We start from the raw sequence: 16,145 nt of genomic DNA, 5'->3' as shown, positions 1-16,145 counted from the left end.
GTACCCTTGGGTTCGATAGCCCAGTGATCTGAGATGTGACTGCAGCTCCGTGGTGTTCTCACACCATTTCAGGCCAGGGAGAGATCCCCCTGATTCCGTTCCTCCCCTCTGAGGCCTTTTACCTAGCCCTGTTTCGGGGCCAAGCTGAGGAGAGGGACGCTGAGCCACCGTGCCCAGGTGCCCCAGCTGTGGCTGCCCAGAACTCAGGCTGTCTCTCGTCAGTTCAGGGGCTCGCAGAATTGAGAGGTGAAGCTGCCAGCTCCCCAGCTCCCTCCCCTGGGGCAGTAAGTAGGCTTCGGGGAAGACAGAACCCTTGTAACAGAAAAGCGATGCCCCCTACATTTCAGGCCCGTGTGAGACAATTAGGAAACCTTGGGTGTTTATCTGCTGTGCATCCTCTTGGGGGACCAGCGAAATGAAGGACGAGCAGGTGGACAGGTAGGCGAATGGAGATGGACAGGTGAGCAGCACACGGAGCGGCTGGAGAGGCGGATAGCTACACAGGTGAGCTGCGAACAGAGGCTCCAGATGTATCGCGCTACTCCTCGGTGTCAGAAGCCGCGCTCGGCCATTCTGTAGGAAAGAGCATGGAACCGCATAAGCCATCTGCAAGGTGGGCTCCACTGCCCACGTCCCACAGGATCCGGACGTGTCAGAGCCTACACGCACTGCCATCTTGGTTCTTCACCTCGCCTTCCGGTTCCTCGGCGCCCACCCGGTGGCCTTTCTTGTCCCTTTCTTCCTTCCTTCACTCATGGATTTAAAATGGCTCCAGCACTTCCTGGCTTATATAGTAAGGGATGTATTATGTAGGCTTGGACAGATTCCTCATTTTCTCTGGGCCTCGATGTTAACATCTGTAGAATGTGGATAACAAGAGCGCCTCTCTCCTAGAGTCCTGGATGATAGAATGAGTTAGTCCATGTCCTGGCGCACAGTACATTCTAGAGAAGTAGTCCCTATAGAGATCACCTACTAAGTGCCAGGCACTGGGCACTGTGCAGCTCACAGCCTTCGTGATATCCTGCCTGTGGTGTCGTTCAGTGCTTGTGAGCAGGGGCTTTGAGCTACAGGCCCCCGGCTGAGGGCTTTGAGCTTCGCTAGAGGGCCCTAACCTATCCTGTTCCCTCTTCTGTTAGCGAACTGTGGGTCATTCAACACCCCTCCCTTTTGTCCCCCCTTTATTTCACATAGAATCATACCCTCTAGGTCCATCCATGTTGCTGGAAGTGGCAAGCTCTCATTCATTTTTATGACTGAGTAATATCCCATTACATGGTATACCCACACATCACATCTTTATCCATTCATCTATGGATGGACATTTGGACCGCTTCTATGTTTCGGCTATCGTAAACAATGCTGCTATAAACATAGGGGTGTGTCTATCTTTTCAAATTAGTGTTCTGTTTTCTTTGGGTAAGTACCTAGGGGGGGAATCCCTGGAATGCATGGTAATTCTAACCTTAATTTTTGAGAAAACTCCATACTCTTTTTCACAGTGGTTGTACCAATTTGCATTCCCACCAACAGGGTATGAGGGCTCCTTCTTCTCTACATCCTCACCAACACTTGTTATTTCTTGTGTTTTTGACTTTAGCCTTTCTGACAGGTGTAAGATGACGTCTCATTGTGGTTTTGATTGGCATTTCCCTAGGATGGGTGTTATTGAGCATCTTTTCATGTATCTGCTGGCCATGTGTATGTAGGTCTTCTTTGGAAAAATGTCTGTTTGGGTCCTCTGCCCATCTTTTTTTAAAGTAGGCTCTATGGGGGCACCTGGGTGGCTCAGTGGGTTAAAGCCTCTGCCTTCGGCTCAGGTCATGATCCCAGGGTCATCGGGCTCTCTGCTTAGCGGGGAGCCTGCTTCCCCTCCTCTCTCTCTGCCTGCCTCTCTGCCTACTTGTGATTTCTGTCTGTCAAATAAATAAATAAAATCTTAAAAAAAAAAAAAAGTAGGCTCTATGCCCAGTGTGTAGCTTACACTTGCAACCCCAAGATCGAGAGTTACATGCTCTACCGACTGAACTAGGCTGGAGCCCCTTAAAATTGTAAATTTTTTTTATGGTTGCGTACCATTCTTCCCCCCCCCCTTGCCCATTTTTAATTGTTTTGGTATTGAGTTGTATAAATTTTTATATATTTTTGATATCAGCCCCTTATCAGCTATATGATTGGAAAATATCTTCTCTCATTCAGTAGGTTGTCTTTTTTGTTTTGTTGATGGTTTTCTTCGCTGTGCAAAATTTGACATTTATTTTGATGTAGTCACAACAGTTTAATTTTATTTTTATTTCCCTTACCTGAGGAGATGTATCTAGAAAAATTTTTCTACAGATAATGTCAAAGAAATTACTGCCTGTGCATTTTTCTAGAGGTTTTATGGTTTCAGGTCTCAATTCAGGTCTTAATCCATTTTGAGTTTATTTTTTTGTATGGTATAAGAAAGTGGTTCGCTTTCATTCTTTTTCTTGTCTGATTGCTGTAGCTAGGACTTCTAGTATTATGTTGAATAAACGTGGTGAGAGTGAACATCCTTGTCTTTTTCCTGATCTTAGAGGAAAAGCTCTCAATTTTTTACCATTGGGTATGATATTGGCTCTCGGTTTTTCATATATGGCTTTTATTATGTTGAAGTATTTTCCCTTTAAACCTACTTTGTTGAGAATTTTATCATGAGTGGATGCTGTACTTTGTCAAATGCTTTTTCTGTGTCTAGCAAGATAATCATATGGTTCTTTCCTTTCTCTTATTAACATGATATATCATGTTGATTGATTTGTGAATATTGAAAAACTCTTCAATCCTTAGAATAAATCCTACTTGATCATAGTGAATGATTTTTTTAAATATATTGTTGGATTTGGTTTGCTAATACTTTGTTGAGGATTTTTGCATCTATGTTCATCAGAGGTATTGGTGTATAGTTTTGTTTGTTTGTTTTATTTTTGTAGTGTCTTTATCTGGTTTTGGTATGAGAGTAATTCTGGTCTTGTAGAATGAATTTGGAAGCTTTCCTTCCTCTTCTATTTTTTGGAATAGTTTGAGAAGATTAGGTCTTAACTCCTCTTTAAATGTTTGGTAGAATTCACTTGTGAAGCCATGTGGTCCTGGACGTACTGATTCAATTTAATTACTGTACAGATTGGTCTGTTTAGATTTTCTGTTCCTTCCTGACTCAATTTTGAAAGGTATATATTTCTAGGAAGTTATCCATTTCTTCTAGGTCATTCCATTTGCTGACATATCATTTTTTTTGTAATATTCTCTTATAATCCTTTATATTTTTGTGGTGTTCGTTGTTATTTCTCCTCCTTTATTTCTGCTTTTATTTATTTGGGTACTCTCTCTTTTATCTTGATGACTCTGGCTAAAGATTGTCAATTTTATTTATCTTTTCAAGCAAGCAGCTCCTGACTTCATGGATCTGTTCTATTGTTCCCTTTAGTCTGTGACCCTGGCTGAGTGGTTGGACTTGGTTAGAGGGTCCTACCCTTTCCCGTTCACTTTTCTTTTAGTAAATTCCAGGTCGTTCAAGATCCTGTTAAGGCCAGGTGCCCACAAGTGGACTTAGATAACGGCCTACAGTGGGTGGGACTCCTTCCTCCCTTGCGCTGGGTGATGCCCAGTAGGTCAGACATAGAATCCTTCTCGGCATCCAGATTTTAAGTTTCTCAAAATGCTAATCTAATCACACCACTTCCCCGCCTATGACTACGGATAGACTCAGGAAAAAGTCCTAATGCTTTCAGCTTGCCACACAGTCCCACGTGATTCAGTTCCTGCCCACGAAGTTTAGAAACTCCACCTTCTCCTTATCTTGCCCACCTCGCACTCTATGACCCAGTCTCTCTGACACTCAGACCCTCAGATGGGCACACATGTCTGTTGGACCTCTGCTTCTACACACGCTCCCTCCGCCTGGAGGACCGTTCACCCCCAACCCCATCCTCACCTCCTGAAACTCCACTTGCTGCGTTATGTCCCTGCGTGGGCCTCGCCTCCTCCAACAATCCTCAACCCCCAGAGTCTGCGTGTGCTGCCTCCTGGCCTAACCCTGAACTCACCGGCCAAATTTCGGCCTTGCTGTATTCCCAGCGAGCTCCAGGAGGAAGGGCACAGGCCTCTGCTCTTCACTTCCTGGTGTCTTTGGTGTCTCTGCTGGGACCTTATCCAGCGTGGGCTCAGTAGGTCCCTGTGGAATGAAGAGCCTGCCTTTGCATCTCTCGGACAGCTCTGCAGAGGGGACAGTGTGTGCTCTTCCATGGCATTCCAAGGAGACAGCTGCCGCGGTGCTATGGGTCCTCACCCCAGGCCACACACAGCCTCCCACTGAGGATGCACGGAGTCCTCAGGGGCCAGGCCAGCAGAAAGGGGCTGCTGACCAAGCATCTCTCTGACTCACCGAGCAGAGGAGGGAGGAGGCGGGTGCTAATTGCCTGATCCCTCCACACCCAAAGAGAGGCCCAGCCTTTGAAGCTGCAGCTGGGCCACAGAGAGGGTGGGAGCAGCCAATGAGGTGATGCCATGGCCATGGGCACCTCTAAGCCCACAGGAAATTATTAATCAAGAAATAACCACCGCGGAGCACTTTGTGCGGATAAATAATGACACCCTGTCTTCCCTGACAGCCTGGCCTAAGCACTTTCCAGCCACAATCTGGTTCATCTGGCCCCTTCGGAATGCCAGGGCAGCTCATGGAGGAGGCCAGCACGTCCTTCCAGCTCCCCTCCACCCTAGTGTAGCCTACCTGGCTAGGCCAGCCCTCACCACTCCTCTCCTCAAAGCCCTTGCTGTGCCGAGACTCTGGGGACTCCCCTTGGTCTGAAGACAGCAAGTAGGTTGCGTCTCATGCCTCAACTCCAAATGGGCAGACGGGGCTGGAGTGTGAGTTGGGAGGCACATAAGCCTATGGTAAAACAGGGTGGTGGTCAGTGAGCATCCTTTGCTTGGTATCTCCCATCTCGTTCTTGCGATCTGCCTTGCTTTGGATTGTTTGCTCTGCTCTTGCCTCACCAACAACTTGCGTGTGCTTTAAAAACTCATCACACACCCGAACCATCTCCAGCATGTGTGCACACACATTCACAGATACATCCTTCCATGACGTGCGAGTGCTTAGGTATCCTCTTCCTTAGAGCGAGCCTCTCATCCCCTCTTGTTTTTATGTCCTGTCCCTCCGCTGGGAATACCCCTTATTCACCGTGATTTGGGAAATTGGACTCACCCTTGAACTCAGCTCCCTCCCTGAAATCTCTCTCTGACTCCCCCACCCCGGCTGCATGTTAGCGTTATTCACTGTGCTCCCCTGTTCCTTCCGCCTCCTGTCTTCTTCCCACAGTCAGGTGAACCCCTGGGGGATCCCACTGAGCCCACTCATCCTAGCAGCTCCACTCCACCTGCCCCTCAAGATGGAGTTTCAACCATTTAGAGTAGGGGGTGGCAATATTTTTCTATAAAGGGCCAGATGGTAAATATTTGGGGCTTTTGCCTAGCCACCTCTGGTCTCTGTTGCATATGTTCGTTTTCGCTTGTTTACAACCCTGTAAAAATGTAAAAATCATTCTTCGCTCAGGGGTCATACCCAAAAAACAGGTCAAAGCCTGGATCTGGCCCATGGGCCGTAGTTTGCCAGCTCCGGATTTAGGTCAATAAGCCTTGAGGCGCTTCAGCTTGCGCTTAGCATGAATCTCCGTGTGGGAAATACAAGTCCGCACAAAGCACAACCCATGTCCGCAGGGAACACGCTGACTGGAAGGAGGGATATTGACCAAGAGGCCGTAGCATGCTGGGTGCCCCAAGATGACTATGGGAATGCAGGCTTTTGGGGAGGATTTTGAGCTGAGACTGAACATCTGGGAATGAGATGGACAGGAGGAGGAATGAGACCAAGGCAGAGGGAAGAGCGGGGCAAGGGCACGGAGCTTGGCCCTGGGTTGCATTCCTGCCTCTTCACCAACCTGACCTGGAAGGAGCAAGTTATTCCACCTCTAGAAGTGTTCACTGTCTACCTGCCACACGGGCATGGTGATGAGGCCTGCTTCTCGGAGATGTTTCGGGGAGTTAGAGAATCCCTGGTCAAGACCCACAAATGGTGACCAGAATTTGGGACCAGCCTTTGGGCAGGTGGGATGCACGGAGCGTTATTGGCACAGACCCGGCAACAGAGGGAGCACATGGAGAAGGAGCCTAAGAGAAGCCAAGAGCTGGTACGTTCCCCAGCAGCCAGATGCAGGACGGGCCTGTGCGCAGACAGAGTGCCCTCCCTCTCAGAGTCAGGGACCAGGGGACCATGCAGACTCCTGCCAGCAGCTATGGCATCTTCCACGCAGGAGGATTTGTCTTAGAGAGGCAGACAGAGGGACAGAAAGATGTTCTGATGGCGCAGAATGTCGAGTTGTGAATATTTGTATGTTTATTTGCTCCTGGCCCTTCCCAAAAAGGAATTCGACAGGTTGTCATGAGCGACGTGCATATGGTATGATTGCTAAAGAAGTGAGGAACAACCGTAGCCCAAGAGCTGGATGAGACACGGGGTTTAACTCAGAATCTATGAGCTGCTAAGACATGAGCAGAAGCAAGGGAAAGAACAAGGAACAAATAATACTGAGAATATAGAGAGCACCATTGTCATGGAGGGCATTTGCATGCAGCAATCCCTTGATGATAAATATTATTACTTCCATGTATAGGATCGAGAAGTTAGAAAGGCTGTGTTGTGCTTTAAAAATACATCCCTGTGTGTTTGTGTTTATTGAACATCTACTCCGTGGCAGGCAACGTGCCAGATGCCTCACACACAGAATTTTAACTCTTTTAACGATTCTCAGAAGTAGGTATTGTCATTATCCTCATTTAACAGATGAGGAAACCAACAAAGATCAGAGAGGTTAGGTGATTCCCTCAATGTCACACAGCTAGTAGGTGCCCAAGTCAAGATCTACACCCAGAAGAGTTTGATTCTAAATGTCCTCTTTCACCACCTTATTAAACCAGCTTCTCTGAGAACAGCCTCCCTGGCACTGAATTCTGTAAAAAATTTCTCACATAGAGTCTTAATTAGGGGGAGAAGCAGAACTTGAATGACACAATAGGCAATTTTCCAGAAATCTCAGTGTTGGTTTTAGATGGAGGGTAAAAGTTTTTGTTCATTGTCTTTGGTTTTGATAAACAACAAATGGACCAACGCCTTGACCCATGTCTTTCTCCTTGGGGGAACTCGTACCTTCCTTCCATGAGGAGCTAGGCCTGGGCATAGCCAGGTCAGGGGGAAGGGTAGAGAACCCAAGGGCAGGGACCCAAGATCCTTTCAGGTCATGGTGGGCAGCAGCTGTGTGGAACGTCATACCCAGGACCACTGGAATTGACTAGCTGGCCCTTTCCTATCCCCTTCTTGGGGCTGTGTTTTTATGACACTTCAGTTCGCTGCTTCTCGGGCCCTGGGTGCCTCCTCTGAGCCGAGCCAGCCTTTTATGGCCATGGAGCTAATTAAGTAACAGCAACGCAGGGGCGCTTGGAGAACAGCTCTGGTCGTCATCAGGCCTGGGCTGCAGAGCCAAGTGCCTCTGGCCTGGGCTCTGAAAGGATCTCCTGGCTCAGTGTCAGGCTCTTCCTCGGCCCTCCCTCCTGCTGGTCCTGACTCACCTTCCCCCTTCCCTCTGATCAGGAACGCTTGAAGCCTCTTCTCCCCTGAGCTACCTAGAAACTTCCTGAGACGGGCCCGAGGATCCCTGGACCCCCAGCGTTATTTCCATTTCCACTCTGTGGTGACTTTTGCACAAGAGGGACGTGAGGACAAGCTCTCAGGCGTGTGCATGCATACATCTTTCCTAGGAAGGCACCCTTCCCAGGTGCCGGCTTTGGGCCCCGGGACCACCCTTGACAAGCAGGAATGGCTGCAGCTCCCAGCCAGCCATTTTTCTCAGTGGAATGTTACAAGCAGCCAGCTCTGATGGTCAGATTCCCCTGCCCCCTTCCTCCAGCTTTGGAGCTGCAAGTTTGCTTATGGAGGTGCTGTCCCAGGCCAGGTTTCCCTTCTCCCGGGAAAAGTCAGGGTGGGTCCAGAAAGAAATCTCGGTGGACATATGGTGACAGCTAGAGTTTCTGCAATTGAGGTCACACAGACAGGCAGGCTTTCCTGAGTGTCAGGCTTCCTAGGTATATCTTCACTTCTCTGCTTGGAACGTCAGGGTTTCCGTCCCTGGCCTCCCTGCCTCCCAGCCTGCTGCCTTCCTTCAGACCCTACACTTCTCTCCCAGCCTCTCCGAAATGTGCTCCCCATCCAGGATACAGAAGCCCCTAGGAGGGGAAGGAGCCAGCCTGCCTAGGTTCAGATCTGGTTCAGACCTTTGCCAAGCCTGTCTCCTCATCTACAAAATGAGGGAAAGTTTGGACCCCCTTGTGGAGTTCAGGTGAGGATTAAAGCAGGGAATCTTTGGAAAGAGGTCAGTGGGGTGCTTAGCAAAAAATCTGAGCCCTGAGATCAAGGGTGGCTCCTCCTCTAGCCTCAGGTTTCTACCCCATCCACCACAGAGCCTGGACAGACCCCTCCCCATCACGGGCGGCACACAGCTGCCCTCTTCTCCTGCCTCAGCAGCGCTGTGTGAAAGACCCTCCACCCCTAGGCCATAGCCCTCTTTCCCAAGCCATCTCTCACCCTCCCCACTCCTCCAGGCTTCCCCAGGAGACTGATCTCTTGTTCCCGAAATGCCCCATAGCCTTGTAGGTGCTGTTCCTTCTTCCCGGTCAGCTCTCTCCCACTTCTCACTTGATAAACTCCTACGTATCTTTCAGGGCTTAACTTAAATGTTCCCTTCTCGGAGGAGTCTCCCCTGCCTACTACCACTATGCACACTCACACCCGCACATGCACTCACACTCTCTGTAGGGTGCCTCCCCCTCTCTGGACCCCTGTAGGAGGCGTCACCGGAAATGAACAGTCAGTGTGTGCTCCTTTTCTGTCTCCTTCACAGCCTGTGAGCTCCTGGAGAGTGGGTCTGTGCCCTATTCCCGTATTCCTCCTGACACACGACACAGCACGTGAACACTAGATGTTCAGTAAATACCTGCGGGACTAAGGCAGGCATCACTGATCTCACTGAGGGAGACATGGTAGGAAGCTTCCTCTCCTCCTCCAATAAGTCAGGCCTGCTCTGGGTGGTCCGTACACCCCCAGCATGGCTATTCCCAGGGCCCCAGAGTCCCTCCCCCAAGTTGTCCAAGGCCCTCTTAAATTAATTGGTGTTGGCACAGCAATTCATAGTCTGCAAGTTTTCACCACGACTAGTGGTAACAGCAGTCAGAATGCTAACATCTACTGATTGCTTATTTTGTGCCATATGTCTGACATGCACAATTTCACTGAATACTTAGAACACTATGAGGCAGATAGGGCTGTGACACCATTTTACGGAAGTTGGAACTGAGACTCAGGCTGAAAATTGGGGAAATGGACCTTATCCTCAGGGCCTTTGATACCAAATCCTGGGATCCTTCTACCCGCCCTGAGAACCTGGTGTTGATGCATCAGAAGCTACCAGAGTCCTTGTTCCTCAACTCTCTCCTTCCTGATTGAGCTCCTTCCCTCTGCCCTTGCTCCTGTATCCCACTCACTGCTCCAGAGCCTGGCCTCATGATAAGAATAATCTGGGTCGTGGGATCTCCTGAACCCTTGTCTATGTATTGAAAAGAAAGCAGGCAGTGGAATATGACAATATTGAGTTCAAAACTGGCTCGGCCACCCTCTGGTTGCGTGTCTGTGAGCAGGTGTCTTAGCCTCTAGATTTTCTAGAGATGCTTCTAGATTTTCATGCTTCTAGATTTTCATGTGCACAATGGAAATAATATTACTAAGCCTAGTGGTTTGCAATGAGGACTTAGAACCCATCTTAATGCTTATAGTAAATCCTGAAATAAATGTTTCCCTCCCTACCTCTCCCTGGAAAAAAGCAACAGAAATCTTAAAAAAAATTTTTTTTTTTCAGAAAGCGATTTCTATGGCATTACACTCAAGGAAACCATAGCAACCGGTTTCCTGCAGCTTGGTTTCCGGCCTTCCCCAGCTGTACAATAGTGCTGGGACATAGCCTTTGTTATCCCAGTACCCCAGGGAAGATATGGAAGTCATGCGCTCTGTGGGGTGGGGGCATCTGCTGGGGACAATCGCCCGAGCTGAAGCTGGTGTCATTGTCATTGGCACCTCGGCTGCCAGTGAACTGAGGCTACCCCAAGCCTGTCCCTTCTTGGTCAGGTCACAAGGATGCTTGGTTCCCCACTGGTGACTCTATTCATCTTCTAAAGGCCTGCTTCGTTGTGGGTCAGGCCAGAGCAGCTGGCCTTCTTTTTTTATGAGGATAAAAGCAGCATTTGGTTGGGTCTGGAGAGCTTCCTGACTCTTCTTAGATCTTTAAAACAGAAGACGTAAAGCCCACAAAAATATCCTGTGATCATGTGCGCGTGTGTTGAGGGTGCGTGCGTGCTGGCCATGCCAGGAGTGAAGGGAGTGCCTCTGAAGGCACGACAAAGGCTGCCAGCTCAGGTTGGTCTCATAGGAGTGGGAAGCTCCACGTCCCTGTAACCTCCAGGACAAACAGCTCCGGTCCGCGGTGACACCACACCCAGCCTGCCTGCCGCCTTGCACTCGGCAGAGGAGTCGTTCCTGGCATGACCGAATGTGAATTGTGGATGATCAATCACGACCCATAGGAGAAATGGACAGGGTCAAGAGAGACGCACGAGGAGGCTGCCAGGGAAACCGAGGTGTGTCGAGTTCTGGAATAGCAAATAGCCACTGGAGTGTTCAGGATCAGGGGCCAGAATGCCGTTGCCTGGATCAACCAGGCAGGTGATGTCAACAGAGGAGCCCATCTCATTTGCGTAAAACAGCAAGGAAGGGTGGGATCTGTGGAGAACTGGCTAGCGCGTTCTCTGGTGCTAGGTGTTCACGCGCAGAATTTTCCAGCACCCCCAAGGGCCAAACAGAACCTCTCTCAGGCCAGATAAGTTGTGACTAATATTTACTGACATGCTGACACGGAAAGATTCCCTAATATATTGTTCAATGTAAAAAAGCAGTCACATTACCATGTTTTGGTTTTTTGTGGTTTTTTTTTTAACGTCTTTGTCTATATACATAGAAATGCACAGAGAGGGCGCTTCGGTGGCCCAGTGGATTAAGTGTCTGACTCTTGATTCTGGGTCAAGTCATGGTCTCAGGGTCATGGGATCCAGGCCCGCATCAAGCTTGGCATTCAGTGGAGAGTCCCCTAGAGGTTATCTCTCCCTCTGCCCCTTCCCCTGCTTGCACACATTCTCTCTCTCTCTCTCAAATAAACAAACAAATAAATAAATAAATAAATAAGAGAGAGAAAGAGAGAGAGAGAACAGAATACACAGAGAAACAAGGAATTACTCCAGAATTTTAATAGGATTTATAGGGGCTATTATTTTTGCTTCTGTGTTTTTTCATGTTTCCCTTTTTGTACAATAAACTTATATTATTTGCCTAACTTTTTTTTTTTTAACTTTTTTTTTTTTTAAGAGTGATTATATTCTTCCCCAACCCACCATCCCCTGAATCCCTCTCTTCAAGATTCAACTCAAAAATCACCTCCTCCAGGGAAACTCCCTGGTTCCCAGAATGGGTTAGGGGCCTGCCCCCCATCAGAACTGCTCTGTGCTCCCTACATCAGAGCCCTTCTTTGGGGGAGGTTATTGTCCAGTTCCCAGTGTATACCTGCTCCCTGCTCAAACGGACACTAAGGTGGGGACGGTGTCTAATCCATCTTTGTACTTTCAGCAGCTACCATGGAACTTAACACGCAGGGTGTACTCCATAAATCTTCGAAGAATGGGGGAATTTCCGAGCTGAAGGCAGGAGGAAGGGCCCACTAGAGGCCCCATCGCTAGCAGGCCTAAGAGTGGGGGGGCTGAGGCCCCTAGAGCAAGGGGCAAGGACATTCCAGGAAGGAAGGGAACTAGGGGCCATCCATGGCATGGGGGATCATCCCATCTGGCTGGCTGGGGGTGTTTGAATGAGAGTAGAGAGCCGTCTGGTTGAAACAGAGGAGGGTGCCTAGAGTTGGGGGCTGGACCGTCAAACATGGGAGGTGGATGTGGTTTCAGGAACCAGGGAAAGCCTGGCCCCTCATTTCCAGAAGTCACTCGGGCCCCTGTTCATCATTCCTCTGATTCCCCGCCCCTCCTCGCCAGAGCGCGTTCCTGCCTTTCTGGCACTGGGAGCAGTGCTGGCTTCTGTCCTGGGCAGCGTGACCTGCTGCCCATGACTCAGGGGCTCAGCCATTCCTAAGTGACTAAGGCTGTCACTTCCCGCCAGTTTCCCGTAACCGCCTGAGTAAAGACTCAGTCTGAATCACCGTTTATTGTTTTTAGGGGTTTTTTTTCCCTGCCGTCCAGTTTTTAAATATCAACCACCTCAGCCAGGCCACCAGAGCTGACACACCCACATCCATGAGGGACACAGAGCCCCATTCTGTTTAGGGAAGCAAGGCGGCCTTGACGCTGGAGCCAGATTAGACTGATATTAGAATCCTGCTTTTATCCCAGCCTGCTGTGCTCCCTTGAACAAGCCACTTCACCTCTCTGAACCTCGGTTTCCTTATTTGTAAAATGGGGATAATAATGGGGTGTCTGGTTGGCTCAGTCAGTTAAGCGTCTGCCTTCAGCTCAGGTCATGATCCCAGGGTCCTGGGGTCGAGCCCCGCCTTGGGCTCCCTGCTCAGTGGGGAATGTGTTTCTCTCAAATAAATAAATAGAATCTTTTTTTAAAATGTGGATAATAATGCCTATTTCAGAGAGGGTTATTATGAGGATTGGAGGTAGTCTGTAAAACAAGTGGCCCGTGGCTGGCATTCTAGAAATGGTAATTAGGGTCCAAAAGTGGGCTCATCTGCGGCGGAAGGAGCTCATGCAGGTGTAGGTCTTTTCCACCTGTCTTTTCAGAAAGGCAGAACAACAATGGGCTTCCTGAAATTGCTACTTTGGGAGCTTATTTCAGGTTGCTGACAATTCATCGAGTTCTAGTAGCAATAGCAACATTCATTGAGCACTTACTGTATACCAGGTACTATCCTAAGCATTTTACATGGAGAAATTAATCACCATAGCCCATTTAAAGTAGGCATTTTTTAATCCACATTTACGTATAGATAAACGGAGGCACAGCAAGGCTCACCAGCTTGCTAGAGAGAGGCAGAGCCAGGGTTTGAAGAGTGATGAGCTGGTTTCAAGAGACAAAGTCAGGCGCGGCAGCAAGAGTGTCTCAGGGACGCGCCTGGCCTAATTGGGTTATCATTACATAATGACAGTGTGGCAGGCTCTGTCCTAAGCATCACCCACTTTCTGTTTAATTGTCACAGCATTTATAAAAGGGAGTTTTGATTGTCTTCATCTTACAGATGAGGAAGTTGAGGTTTTGAGCGGCAAGGAAACACCCAATGTCATCGGCAGTCAGCCCTTGGCCCCAAGTGGGTGTCAAAGTCTGCGGTATTTCCACCACCTTGTGTGAAATGACTGACTTGGAGTGGGAGCAGGTTGACTTTATGTTTTGGAAGCTGACTGACCTGATTATTTGTCATTAATGACCCCCTCCTGGTCTGCCTAAATCCCCCTGAACAGGAGACCACTCTGGTGGGATCCAACAACATCTTCCCCCATTGGTCCTTCAGGTCAGTGATCTGTGGGCTTCCAGAGGAACTGGCCAGCCTCCGGCAAGGGAGGGTTTGAAGTTCAGGAATTCCCTTTGCATGGTATGTGACTGCAGTGTCCAGAGCCGCTCGCCAATGCCTAGCGAGCGTTTCCTCCAGACCAGATGGTCAGGAAGCCATTTCGGGATTCTGCCGAGAGACCAGTGGCACATCTGAATGGAATTCCTGTGGAGGTGGAATGTGTCAGGTGGCTGACCCAGGAGGCTGCCTCGTGGTTCCACACGGGATTTAGGACACCTGATGGAACAGACCGAGGTGGGAACTAGAGGTCCAGAACCTTGAGGAAGCTGGTGTTAGTTCCCCTAACCCTGATTAAACACCTCAGCGGGGGACAAGCTGTGGAGTAGAGCCCCAGGTCTGGGGACCACCACCAGAGCCTCCGACTGGCCAATGAGCGCACTTTCCTGGACAGCCCCTGACCCACCGTATGATGTACTTACTCATGGTACTTCTTGTTTGTTGGTTTTTTCACTTACCTGCCTCAAAGAGTGGGAGACTTGAGGGGGAAGAAGGGAAGACAGAAAGGAGGAGCCAATGATGATGATATCCTAATAATAATTGTTCCCCTGGGCTTGTTATGCACCGAGCATTGAGATAAACCTTTTACATACAGTCATTAGCTCCTATAATCCGATCATTATCCCCACTTAACGGGCCAGAGTATTGAGTCTTCAAGATGTTCGTAAATGGCCCAGAAGGAAATACATACGGATCACGGTGTGGACAGCATGCCCAGCCATGTGTGCAGGGCTTTACATACGTGGCCTAATCATTCCCTGTGAGAACCCTGGGAAGCTGGTCCTTACTCTGCCCATCTGTCAAATGAAAACACTGAGATTCGGAGAAGTGAAGGTGTGTCCAAGGTCACACAGCTAGGGTGAGGGAGGACTAGTCTCAGACCTAAATTTGTCTGTGGATTGCCAATGGTGTTGCCATGGCTCTGGCTGAAAGCTAGAAGGCCTGGGTTTTAATGGCTGCTTTGCCTCGTATATAAAATGGTGTTGTGGATTCACACACATTCCTCTGGGGAAGCAAGAATGCCCTGGAGTTTGGAAAACTCTTTGTTCTGGGACCTTCCAAGTCTGTTGCATGGGGAAGAGCCAGGAGAAAGAGCAGTTCTGTGTTTCAGACCTCCATGCAGGTTGTCCAAGAAGCAGAAAGACTCATGGCAGCAGCTTGGGAATGCAGGATCAGAGATGTGTTTTCCTAGAAGAGGAAAGGGTGAGTCGGACTGCCTTCCTCTTTAGTTATCCCTGCAAGGGCTGAACTTCTGTGGGCTGAGATTTGGTGCAGTGAGAAACGTATGTGCTGAATTGAGTCCAGTCCTCTGTGTTGGTGTTCCTAGGTGATTCCAAATGGCTGAGCCCACTGAAGAGGTCTGTGGGCAGGACAGTCAGACAGGTCACAGGTGTACCCTGGAGTGCCCTGGAGAGCATCTGGGTAGCCCTGTGGGTCTCCTTTGCCCTGGCCACTGTGGAGTTCCGCTGTGTGGGGTGTCTGGAAGGGCCACACTCAGAGTCAGGTCTGGGATGACCTAGCTCTGCCCCTTTCTGGTTGGGCAAGTCACTCAGCCCCTGGGGTCCCAACTGCTACAAACCAGTACCAGGGCAAGGCCATGCCTGACAGGTCCCCAAGGAGGTGAGAAAAATAAGGATATTCAGTTAGGTCTTCAGCAGCCTAAGTTTATTAAGAGATCAACATTTATTTTGATCAATTGTCTCTAGGTTTTTGACATTAAAATATCCGTTCTTTTACCAAAAAGTGATAATGAATATAAATGTAGCAGATTGGGGGTTTTTTAATTTCTTAGGAAAATTAAAGTTACCGACTTGTGTATGCTCCCTGATGCTTTGAAGTTTTTTTGTTTGTTTTAATTTTTTTTAAGATTTTATTTATTTATCTGATAGAGAGAGTACAAGGAGGAGGAGCAGCAGAGGGGGAGGGAGAAGCCATCGCCCTACTGAGCACAGGCCCAACATGGGGTTTGCTCTCAAGACCCTGCCATAACAAAGAACCTGATAATTAACCAACTGAGCCACTCAGGTGACCCTCCCCCACATTTTTAACTTGCTCATTTGTGAACTCTAAAAATTGGAAATCGCTAACACAGCTTCTCTGAATACTATTTCTTCATCTGTAAAATGGGGACAATAATTTGTGTTATTTCCTTTGACAAATGAGGTAATGTGTAATTTGTATGTTCCTGAACTTAGGTGAAATAGAATTATATTTCCTTTTTGTGCCAACTATTACAGCCCTTATCACCGTGTCCCCCTCTCCCTCCATTTCTGAGAGGTTTCCCAGGTCATTGGCTCACACGTGCTCCAGAGAGAGTCTTGAGGACTTTCTGTTCCGTGGTAGCCCTCTTGTTCCCCCACCACAGTCTGGGTTTTTAATGTCCCCTCCGAGGTCACCACTTGG

Source organism: Martes martes, assembly GCF_963455335.1.
Source record: "Martes martes genome assembly, chromosome: 10".
Classification (NCBI taxonomy): domain Eukaryota; kingdom Metazoa; phylum Chordata; class Mammalia; order Carnivora; family Mustelidae; genus Martes; species Martes martes.
The sequence above is the reverse complement of the archived record's forward strand: the minus strand, read 5'-3'. Positions refer to the sequence as shown.